Source organism: Ischnura elegans, chromosome 11 (genome assembly GCF_921293095.1).
Source record: "Ischnura elegans chromosome 11, ioIscEleg1.1, whole genome shotgun sequence".
In the NCBI taxonomy this organism is placed as follows: Eukaryota; Metazoa; Arthropoda; class Insecta; order Odonata; family Coenagrionidae; genus Ischnura; species Ischnura elegans.
The window spans coordinates 60154216-60167465 of NC_060256.1; positions in this window are offsets into that span (position 1 = coordinate 60154216).

Genomic DNA, 13250 nt, shown 5'->3' on the forward strand with positions numbered 1-13250 from the left:
ATTTTAATATGAAAATATATAGGGTAGTATCAATGACAATGCTAAATCCCGCTTGAAAATCTTAAATTAACCATCGGTGGTAGAGCATACAGTAGAAGAGAAGAGATAGAGAAGTTTTTTTACGGCAATTACTCGAATGTTTTATTGTTTTGATTGTACCCTAAGCAGTCTCAATACCTTATATGTCGGCGGCGTCCACTGATGTCCCGGAGAGAGTAAGCTCCATTCAACGTGAGTCGAGCGACGGATACGATTATTTCCTCGGTATAAGGGGCTTATAGCTTTTAAAATTCCCGGTTGTATGAGAGTAATACGAGGGCAAAATTTTGGAAAAGAAGTAGTTCCTAAACTGGCCGCTTTCAGACAGTTTTTCGTTATTTTTTTCCGCCACTGTACAACGGATGAGCGTGATGAATTCCTTGGATTGTGTTAGATTCGGAAGGGTTTGCAAGGAAAAATACCGCACAGTCAGGCCATAAAAGCTACCGCTAGCAAAACCTTTGAGTTAATGTTATGATAGACACAAAGCCAATTCCCGATTAATAAAAAATTGGCATCGGATTTTCTTCTTGTCCAGTTATCGGAGGTGAAATATCATTGCTCTCAACTTTTCCCTAGAGAGAGTTGGCGGTATTGTTGCGTTATCCACTGCTTCGGTCCAATACATATGCTTAGTGTTCCCATAAGTGGTGAAATTATAAGCCGTGCGTGAAGGGTAATGGAGTGAAAAACGTAGAAAAATGGCTTTTATGACTAGAATTTTTACGGCAATTTTTAATTTTACCAGTTCAGTATACAATACTGCGGGGTGTGGGGTATGCATTACCTATTTGTTATTAAATGGAGATTTTTTGAAACCTTAGTTTTGTCCAAATGTATTGCATCTTTTCTAGGCGTCCGAAGAGTAGTAATCCACCTGTTATGTTCATTTTTCGGCAAAATTTGTTTATTTGGGAAAAAATTCCAATTAATGATTTGAAATTCTATGTAAATTTTCGTAATTTGAACAAACAAGTTTTAGCAGTGTTAGTTCACATTTTCTATGCCACTAAGAAGTAAATAATCTTTTACCTGATTTTATTTTTGCCGGATGCTCTTTTGCGCTGTAGCTAAATAACTGCTGGTTTAAGATGAATACTCGATATATAATGTGTGCACAAAACACTCGCTTGAGAGCGATATGTCTGGAACAATTGATATTTGTGTTATGGAGAAAAAATGGAAAGAAATCAATACGCTAGCATATGGATGCTTGTTCATCCTCTTCCGATTGTTCTGAAAAGTATTTAAAATGGATTCCTTTCCTTATCCAGGTAACGTGTGGTGGTTCTGCAACGGATGGGGAATGCGAGTAATAGCCGGGGAAGAAAACAAGGAAGATGGCTATCTATTGGATTCACCCGATGCCATGTATCCCGCTACCGGTATGTATTTGAAATTTAAATTCCATTTCCTCCACGAATATTTTGTAAAGTCGAATAAAAAACTGCTGGAATGAAGAAAACAAGGGTTCGCTTCCTGAAAAAACGGCAAGAAAAGATTTTTTTTATCAATGCTTGAACGACTTGGTGATTTACTTATCTTGTAATGACAAGACGGTGAAGTAACGCGTTTTTTTTAAGTCTCCGTCTCAGTACTTTAAATTTTTATGAATTCATTACATTGAATTGTGGATTTGGAAAGGCTCAAAATTGGTTCGTCAAGAATGAGCTGCTCTTATGAATCAGGGATTGATATCAAGTAATGCCAAGTTTGCGTATTAGCTTACGTAATTCGGTTTATTATTACCCCGAAAAATAAGTGCTAGATTCGATTATCACTGCGTACACTGCGCATTAATCGTAGTATATTTTTTCAGCCTTTCGATAGCTGCACTATACACTTCTTTGCTCCTCGATCATCTTTCTATTGTAATATAACTTCAATTTCAAATCAATATATTTAACATTAGTGATGGTATATTATCTACACTAAATCGCCTGTTTATTTTGTATTAAGGTACATATTTGGAGGAAAAGACAGTTTACTTAAGCTATTTGCGTGATAGAGAAGGTTATCGGAAGGAAGGAATGAAACATGACTTTGGCATCAGATGTTGTTCGTGAAAGGAACGAAGGGGACAAACGCTTTTAAAGTGCCATTTGACGGATGTAGTACTTGAAGTACCTTCCACCAAGCACTCGATCTGGGATTGGGTAGTATATTAACATTGCATACCACCGCCGGAAGCCCAGGCCTACGGGATTTGAAGCCACCTCTGCAGAAATAATACCATAATAATCCCAATTTTTATCTCCAGCTAAGGTAAACATTAGGTAATATCACTATGATGGAAAGTTTCTGGAAAATTTGGAGAGATTTCTGTAAAATCAGGGAGCTTGGTTATTGATTGGGCAACTAATGATACTTGGGTTTGGGGGTTACCCCAAACCCAAGTATCATTAGTTGCCCAGAGATAAGGGATCTGAGGGATATTTCATTAACCCTTACACTATTCTAATAGTATTATTAATCCAATTAAATAAAATGGATTAAACTTAAAATTTCTGTGAGCCCTGGGCAACTAATGATACTTGGGTTTGGGGTAACCCCCACACACCCCGGTATTATTAATATCCTAGTCTTTTGGTTTTAGTATGATATCGGTATAGATTCTCAGCTTCTTTGGGAAACAAGAATTACAGTTTTTGCAGTATTCGTGGTTGGATGTTGCGTATTCTTTCATTATAACTTAGTCTTTCGCGAGAAGCAGTTTGATGGTTCAGTATTTTTTGCCTATCAAAACCGAGGGCGGCTAAACAGCTTTGGGATTGTGGAGTACAGCAACTTCTATGCACACATGTCTACCTCTCGCCAATGTCGCTGCTTTGTGAATGATGGAATATCCCCGCAGTGGATAATATTAATGCTGTTTGAATCGTCAACTAGTTTCAACCCACGCGCCCTCTGTCGGGTGGTGTGTGATGTTCGCTGAAAGTCATATACTACTGCTGAGAGAACGCATATTTCCTCTCTAATGCAGTTCATCGTAAAAACGCCGAAATGATCCGAAATACTAGAATATAATTATTTTTTTCTTCTTATCATAAAATAAAAAAGATTCATCAAATACAACATCCCCATACCGTGGGATCATCTGTACTAGTAAATTATCTGAAAAAAATACGAAAGCATTCGATAAAATAAATTATAAAATTGCACACAAAAATCATAACGCTCTAAACAAGCCTCTGTACACAAAAATAAAATCTGAAACCCCTAAAAATCTAAAATGTAATATAATATATAAAATGTCATGCCTCGATTGTAACACTTACTATGTAGGACAAACATCCCAATATTAAAAAAATAGGATTTCACAACACAAGTCATCAGTAAAAGGTGGTATAACACTGTGTGCTCTTCCTAGCCACAGCATAAGCGATGACCATGTTTAATTTTGACAACGCCGAAATTTTAGATCGTGAGGTTAATTTGAGAAAAGACTTTTCAAAGAAATTATTCATATATCTAAATCATTTAACAGTTGTAATAAAAAAACAGACATAGAAAACCTTAGTAAAATTTATTTTTATTTAATTAATAAAAATTAATGGTAACTAGGTTTCGTTATAGCTTAGTAACGCAATATCAACAAATATAAGCAAAGCTAAGGTATGTCAAAATGTTTTGTGTATTTAAGTTATATTATTGTAAAAAAAACTCTATCGTAACATTTTTTTTTGTAAAATTATTGTATATCATTGTATTTTATATTGTTCTCATGTTTTATTTCATAGCCCTGATGATAGTTTAAAATAAACTGAAACGTTCGCTAAAACTTTTTTGCATCACATTCATTGACGTATACTCCGAGAACTATTTTACCTAGAATATAATAAAATGTATACCAATTTATGCTCTCGGTATCACTCTTGAAGCGAAACACGATTTACAACAATTGGCTCACCAAAAAACTCATTGTGTATATGAAAAATAAAGAATAATAACGCTATAACAATTTGTTACATAAATTATAGCGAGATCACAAATAAACAAGGATGTAAATTTAACAACATTCATAATATGTTGCAATATTTTATTTGGCACAGTTTAATTTTGCTCTGATATTTCTCTAAGTGTTGCCATATATTAATTAAAAGAATTTTGAGAACAAAGTCTTATTGAAGAGAATAAGGTGGAAAGATGTGGCAGCTTGAAGGAAATAACCAAAGGAAGATAGGCATAATTATATTCTTCATTATTGGAACCGATTTACCAATACATTTTGTTGATGAATACTTTTCGGCCTGTCACTATATTAAAAAAATATCGGCATACTGATATATCGATATATTTTTATGTATGGTTTTATATTTTTGGCTGTATCTTAAATTTGAAGCATTTCCCTCAATACTGTCGCAGTTTCAATTTTAATATTTGAGATAAAGAATTATGCTAGTAAAAGTATATTCTATGAGCTCTGAAACTTTGCAGATCATTAAGTAGGTTAAAAATGAGTCTTTCTTTGCGAAGAAGGTCGAAATGCTTCTGATATATCGATACATTTTAAAGCATGATTTCATACTTTCCCAACCGTCTCGAATTTGAAAAATTTCCCCTATTTTTCTCTCAGATATTCAATTTTTATATTTGAGATAAGTAAAGGTATAGTATCCGTGCTCTAAAAATTTTCAAGTGTTAACGTAGGTTTAAAACGCGTATATCGCTGCTTAGAAGGAAAATTAGCTAGCCGAAAGGGAGTAACACGTCCTTTTAATACCAAATGACGATGAATTACTTGTTCTCTGTTGTAAATCATGCATTTGAGTCGAACGGCAGGGGACAAAAGAGGAGAGAGTACTCGCAGGAAGTTAATTTTCGTTCGCTTCGTCTGAAACACTTGGTTAACGGAGACACAACCCGTCGATGAGGGAGGTAATTTGTCCCTCAAATGCTCCATGCGTCGCTGGCTGCATAATGGCAGCCATTACGTAGACGGGCATTTTGCCCGCCCGCCTCTTTGCATTTGCGCGGGAAAAGCCGCCGCCGTCGAGGGTAGGGTGGCATTGTTGGGTCGGAGCGGAAGGAGTCGGTCGGAATGGCTTTTATTGGCGGCATTTACGGCGGTCCAAACTGCGCGCTCTGCTGGGGGTCAAAAGAGAACTGTTTCAAATGGAAATGCGACTTTTCGACTCATCTAGAATGAAAATCTCGGTCCCAACATTCCGCGCTCAAGATTTCGAGGAATGCATCGGGGTTATTTTTTGTCGGGGTCCAATCATCTTATTTTTAATGATCTCTGTACCATGCAGTGTTTTTTTTTCATGCACGTTTTCTACGGTTGTGGAACGGATTGCAATAAGCAAATGCATCAGGTTTTTTTTAGCAACAAAAGACACTTTGTTACTTCCACAATATAAAAAAAAATTACGACAATTCCGAAGTTTTTTGCCAATGTCTAAACATCTCATTTTTAATGGTCTCTGAACCATGACGTGTCTTTTTATGTACGTATTCTATGGCTGCGGAAAGGAGTGCAATGAGCAAAGTTTTCGCGATGGTTGTGGCAATCTATAGCAAAAAAAGTGATGGAATATAGGTATTAGAGTCATGGTAACTTGGAAAACTTGAAATAGCAATGAACGACCGAGATGCCGACCGAAAAGGCATAAAAAAATGATGTGATCCCAAGATCGTAAGAGGAGATGAATTTCGCACCAATAAAATTTTCAAGCCAGAGATAAGAACCATGGATTTTTTTGCGTGAATCCGCTTCATAGTTTAAAAATATGCTTCTGTCATCATCATCATCATCATCACTGGTCAACAATCCTAGGATTGGTTTGACGCAGCTCTCCACTCAGTTCTCCTATCAGCTAATCTTTTCACACCTACGTATTTCTTCTCTTTCACATCTCTCTTTACTTGTTCCATATATTTTGTTCGGGGTCTTCCTTTTCCATTCTTGCCTTCCACTTGTCCTTCATCGATTGTCTTCATCAGGCCATCATGTCTTAAAGTGTGCTTCTGTAGCATGATAATATGCACATGTGATGCATATTTTAAATGGAATCGCGGGTTTACCCAAAAGAGCCGAGCTCGACATAACGAACCGAGAAAGACTAAATGATGACGATAAAGGCTGTAAATAAAAATTAATAATAAGCTTCACTAATTGATCAATGATTAGAATAATATAACCATTGGATATTAGTATCTTCTCGTTTTTTGAAGCCCATATTAACCTTAAATAATGGGCTCTTCCTTACGAGAGCGGCTATTATTGAAACGTTCTTCTTGGATTTTGATTTCAGAGAAAAAAATACATGTAGATGTCTCAATCTCATGATTTTTAATACCTATCTTGTAATAGTTAAATCTTAAACATAAAATATCCAGTGATTAACTGCGCTTTTATATTACGTGATATAAATAATCCAATGCTAAGTACTATAGGTAGTGCGATTTCACTTGGAAAAGAGACAAACGGTAGCCAATACAGATTTTCCCTCGTGCGTGCATAGATGGAAAAAATTCGGAGGTTAAAAGAAGTATTTTACTGCATAAAAGATTTTCGAACGCAAAGATAGCGGATGGAGTCTACGTATCAGTTCCGAACGATCTCCTCGAATTAAGACTGCTGCCAACTAATATCCCCTTCCACCCAGCCCCTTTTGTTTCTTCTTTCCGTCCAGCCAGCTCTAGACATAACCTGATCTCCCTCTACCACTCCCTCCTTGCGTCAAGCCATTGAAGAATAGAGAAGAGGAAAACGGAATCCCATCAAAAGTGGCCGCGAGCCCATATAAATCGAGCATGGCGTCTATAAGACATACCTATATCCGATGTACGCCGTCTTCGGCTTTTATCTTTTTCACGGAATCTAAGCTTCTTTCAGGTGGGCCTCGTTTTCCGTGGCGTGGTCGGTGAATATATCTCTCGCTACCATCTCTCGAGCTCGGTCTGCGAGCGAAGAAAGAAACGGCGCCTTCAGCGCTATTCTCCGCCCCCGCGCCAATCCGGTTATCCGCCGTCCAGCCGTCGCTATTTCCCCGCTTCTGCTCCGAAAGCAAGGGGGCAGTTTAGTGCTCTCATTCGCTCTCGGTGATCCAACCGCGAATATCGACAGTATACAGTGGGAAGCAGCGGCGCAGCTAGGAATTAAGGCTAGAGGGGGGTTTTAGGCGAAACTGGGGGTATGGGAGGTATGGAATACCCGTCAGGGGAAGCGAGAGGCGCGGGGGCCCTCCCACAGAAAAAAAATTTAAGATAAATGGTTGAAAATAGTGAGATTTACGGCTTTCTGAGGGATATTTTATTGATCCTTACACTATTCTATAGGCAATATTATTCAAATTAAGTAAAATGGATATAAATTAAACATTCTCTGAGCTCGAGGGGGGGTTTATCCCCCAAAACTCCCCCCCCCCTCGCTGCGCCAATGGAGGGAAGAGTTCTCTGGTGTCCCGCTATGAATTCGCCAGGAAATGCTTTATGAACAATGGATCATTTGACGCCACCCAATTATTGTAAATACAGTACATCCTCCACTTACGAACATTCGATTTACGAACTTTCAGAGACGCGAAAAATTCAAGCGCGCCCGAAATTTCAAATTTGGCGCCTTTGGAGTTGTCCGATGTGATACGGTGTGGCGTAGAGGAACTCGCGCTAAGGGCACTTCTAAACGAAGTATCGGGTAAATTTAAACCGTTGTGAAGTCAGAAGCTGTTCATAGTTTCCCCCGTTCTTCCTTCCCTCAGGTTGCGAGATTTTTTCGGTTCCTGCCGTGTCGCATGCGGAGCTAGCCTTCCTTGCCGGAGAAAACCTTCCTTGACATTATATTTTCAAACATCGCTGATCAATTCATGTTCCGTATGCTCCATGATTGGCAGCCCCTTACCTCATTTTGCAAAGGACCTAAGCTATCAGTGGGGTTCTCTGAACGCCAAGATTTACCTTGTTCTTGGGAGTATTATCTTCTGTTTACAGTAAATGTCAAATCATGCATTATGTGATAGAATTTTCTTCCCTTCGATTATCGGGCGATTTGCATAATATCTTACTTTACCGTTTTTGGTTTCTTCACTATTTTTTGAAAATTATTTAATATGAGAATTTACGTGACCTCAGTCTTTATACTCCCATATCTCTGTCTTTTGAATGAGATAATAGTGCAATTAGGATTAATGCAGGGTATCATGTTCTACGACTGTAAGAGAAGGACAGTTGAAGAGAGAGAATACAGGATATTAGGGGCATTTGAAAATTGATTTATCCATACCATACCGAGTACCATTCTTGAATCAACTATATCAGGAATGAGAGTGTTCAATGTAGGAATACAAGAAGCCGGAGTCTGATTTAAATGCTTGATAAATAAGAAAAATCGAGATTGGGCCTCTACACTTTGTTTGAGGAAGAATCTGCAGTAGGTATTTCAGGGCACAACTTAAAGCATAAATCTTAAATTGGGTGATATGGCGCATTCGTATCGTTGGTAATCGCTCAAAGCTCTCGTTTAATTAAGATCAATGATAAATTGTTTCAGACAATTATAATAGCACATTTTCGCCCAACCTTAATTATATAACGTCCTTAAAAATTCATAGTATTTAATAAAATGACGGAAAAGCTGGCCAACCAAGGAAAAAGTTTTCATGGTAACTGATAAGTGCATTCAAAAAAATGTTTGCGGTGCTATAGCTCAGTAACTAAGGATCCCATGCTTAAAATTGCCCTTCCACCACCTGAAATACTCCAGATTCTTCCTGAAACACCCTACATTATGGCGTGAATGCTGACACGTTTTTCGCAATAATTTATCTTTCCCGTCCATTTGTCGAATTCTGTTATTGGAATGCCATTTCAGTATAACGAGGGATTTCTCACAAGGGTCATCACCAGATTTCGTTCAAATTTCGCTCGGTGATAGAAAATGGATATTTATGAGGTAAAAACTTTGTTTCAGCCACCGAAGCTCAATAATTTTTAAGATAATAGCGACGGAAAGTACCAGTAAACTCCTACATATCGTGCAACCCTAACTACTATAATAGACCCTTATACTCCGTTGGTAGGACGAGGAGCACTACCGGTGTATTGTTGTGCTGTGAATAGGGGAGTTTCCTTCATCAAAGAAAACGAAAGGCATTGACTGCGATTCGTTACCCACCATTAGTGTATTCATAAAATACAAATTATTTCGTTTTAGAAATACCGGTTTACACGAATGGCAATGGTCAATTTATATTCTCATTTGAAAAAGGCCGGATTGGCGCCCATGCGATGCCACTCCACGTGACGTCACAGGGACCTAGTTTCTATACGAGTAGATAGGAGTTTTACATCGTCTGAGATTACCAATGCATGCATGAGGCACAGAGCTCAGGGAAATATGTCTTAATAATCACTTATTAAAACTGCTTAAGGTCGGAAAGTTTCCTTCGTTTGACAAGGTATTAATAATCCTTATTTAAGCCAAGCGCTACCAGCTAGCAGGGTACTCGGCTACCTGCTAGCATCCTGCGTCGCTCAAAGCCTCGCCCCAAAGTCACCTCACTTGCGGCAGCGGGAACCAGAACGACGTCACACGGGGTTTTCCCGGCATTCATACTTGGCCCGCGCTTTTTCGCGCGCTTGAAAATTTTCACTTTTCATTTCATCCCGAAAAATAGATATCATAATTTGAAAATGTAAAAGCGTGAAATACGTACTCCAGGATTAATAATCTTTTGATTCACGCAATAAAAAAATAATAGGAAACCACCCTATTGCTTGAATTTGGTCTTTCTTCCGGTCAAATTTCTGGTCTGAATCAAAAACTACATCGCATGGGTATCCATTTCCAATCACCTAGCAAATTTTGAACGAGATCTGGCGGTGATACTTGAGGGACTATACTTGTAAGTAAACTACCCCATAGTTAGAATCGCCCCTACCCTAGTTGGTGGTCGGTTAAGGTTGGTTGGTCGATTTTAAGAAATGCGAACCGTTGTTTATGGATTTCTTTGAGATGTTGCAAGGCGGTGTCAAGAGGAGGAGGTGGGAGGAATAATGGCGTGGTGGGGAGGACGTTGATCGTCCCGCGGACTGGAGACCTGGGAGGCAAGCGCTGTCGGTGGGATTCCTCCCTCTAAATTATTCATTTATTCGATTGCACCCTTCCCGGATGAGTTCGTGCTTCTGGATCCGTGTGATTCGGGAGGCAGCTGTCCTTCCTTCCCGGGGGTATCACCGCCGCCACCTCCTCTGAACCTAAGGGAAAAGCGATACCCTCAACCAGTCCTAAGGGTGGAAAAAAATACATCGCTCCCGCACCGAAAGATACGAAATTTTCCATTCTTCGGGGGAATTGTGACCTGTACTCCTGAGAGCTGGATGAAAAATTCACCAAACAGTAATGAAGCTCGTGTTTTCTTATATTATCAGGGCGTTCAAGCCTTGTTTTAAAACAGCTGAAATAAGCACAATTGATTCGGCTTTTACTTTGTGAAAATCCATGTTGAAATGAAAATACACAACCTTGGTAACTTTTCACTGGAAAATTGTTTATTGGTACGACGCGTTTCGACGCTGAGGCGTCATTCTCATGTACACTGTTTATAATATTGACAATCCAATAATCCTGCCAGAATTGGGTATTTTTTGGAATTGCCAATGTTATAAACAGTGTACTTGATAAAGACGCCTCAGCGTCGAAAGGCGTCGTACCAATAAATAATTTTCCAGTGAAAAGTTACCAAGGTTGTGTATTTTCATTTCAGCTGAAATGAGAGTTTTCAAATACCTCATTACTGATGATATTAAAATAAATTAATTAAAAATCAAGAAAAAATATTCCAAGACACGAAAATGATTTTGAAGATTGCTAAAAAAGAAATAAAATCAGGTTAAATGTATCCTAAAAATACGTAGTACACGGAAATAAATGTAATTCAAAGAAAGTTTCCGTGCGAAAAAAATGGGAAAAAATCAGACGCCGCAATTTCGCAAAACATTTCCTCGCAAAGAAATAAAATTTTCATGGAAAATCATGAAAATAATTGTGAATAAGCAGGCTTCTATTATAGAAAAAGGAGAAAGTAATTACGAAAAAAAAGCAGCGCAGACAAGACTAGATCTTGAAATATAGGCATGAGAGTAGAAAATTGTGGCCATTGGACTCTGTTAATACATATTTACATTTCAGTCAGAGGGGAATTTAAAGCCAAATATATTAACAACTTCCGGTCCTGGTGCCACTGGTGACAAAAGTTGGAGTGCGATTTAAGGCGTGGGGACCGGGTTCACATTAGCACTGATACTGCTACCTAGTGAAGTACCTTCTATAGTAATAAAAACTCTCTGTTAGGGAATAGTCTTACCCCAAGCCGAACTCCAGATACTCGGCATTATTATCTCGAATTTAAAACAAAAACTAACAGAAGGTAATCAATTTCGACCATTTTCTGTTGCTATTGATTTGAGGTTGATATTGATTTTCCAATATTTCAATGTTTAATGGTTAAAAATTTGTATTTGGACGGCGGGCAGATGGCAGACATTTGGATTTCCGTCTCAAATGTTTTAAATGGACCATACCACTTAAATTCGCTGTCAATGTGAAGTCCACCGAAATAAATCACTTCATTGATAGGGGCTTTTGGACTTGATTTCTCTCCATAGCCTCGAATCATCCAGTATTACTAAACTGGTCCAGTCAAGGGACGGTTACTATGCCAAAACATAGAATCCTCTGATTGTGATAAAAAAGCCAAGATCTCATATGCCTACAATTTGCTTTACTCCGATTTTATCAAATATTTCGTGTGTAGTTCAGGGAACACGCAATTCAGATGAATGAAGAGGAGGTATTAGCAGAAGTGACACTCGAAATGTTGTGTTTTGCGAAACACGGATGAATGATTTCGACATACTTATATCAATATCATTAATCAATAACATCGTTTACATTGTAAGCAATAATTATTATGATATGCCGAAATTCGTATTGGAAGGTATAAATGTTGAATGAATAAACATAAACTAAATTGTACTAGTTTCCTCGTATTTTTTGAATGCATCACTATACGTGAATGGTCCAATGTAGATGTGCCGTCATGATTATTTTCAGCGTTATCAAGAAATTTCGTTCGAAACAGGAGTGACAACTGTTAAATATATACCTTGGATACAAATGATAGGCAGAAAATGAAATTATGAAGTAAAGAGGTAGTTGATAATGGTTTACCTTGGGTGAATCTCATTTTGGCTGTGTTTTTCAAATATTCACCTGTGTAATGGTGGCACCTTACTTTTGAGAATGTAGTTGATATTGAATTAGATGAAGAATTCCTTTCATTTTGGTGGTGATTTCATAAAGTTACATAGGGGCCGAAGTGGATTCTATCTCTCTTGAAATCAAAAGAATAAATTATTATGATATGCCGAAATTCGTATTGGAAGGTATAAATGTTGAATGAATAAACATAAACTAAATTGTACTAGTTTCCTCGTATTTTTTGAATGCATCACTATACGTGAATGGTCCAATGTAGATGTGCCGTCATGATTATTTTCAGCGTTATCAAGAAATTTCGTTCGAAACAGGAGTGACAACTGTTAAATATATACCTTGGATACAAATGATAGGCAGAAAATGAAATTATGAAGTAAAGAGGTAGTTGATAATGGTTTACCTTGGGTGAATCTCATTTTGGCTGTGTTTTTCAAATATTCACCTGTGTAATGGTGGCACCTTACTTTTGAGAATGTAGTTGATATTGAATTAGATGAAGAATTCCTTTCATTTTGGTGGTGATTTCATAAAGTTACATAGGGGCCGAAGTGGATTCTATCTCTCTTGAAATCAAAAGAATAAATCATTTTATTTCGTCCGACATTGCGGAAAAAGACCCTTATCACGACCAGTGAGTTATGGAGAGGGATCGATATGCAAATAATTCGCTTTGAATTCTCTTGCAAACGGAGCGAGTTCGGAATTTTCCACGCGTGGGCATTATTTCTTCCGAGTTTTCACTGAAGTTTTCAAGCATTTTGGTGACAATGGGCTTCTGTGGGTGTTGTCTTCTTTAATCTTCAATTAAACCTCGGCCACAATTAAAATTTACGTATTTTTTATCCCACAGAATATTAAAAAATACCACCCAATTATAAACACTTATTTGTATGCTCTCTACTTCAATCTAACTTGATTGTGCTACTTGTATATTGTGTATATAATGCTTAACATCATTTTTGTTGTACATTCTATGATGTAATTAATT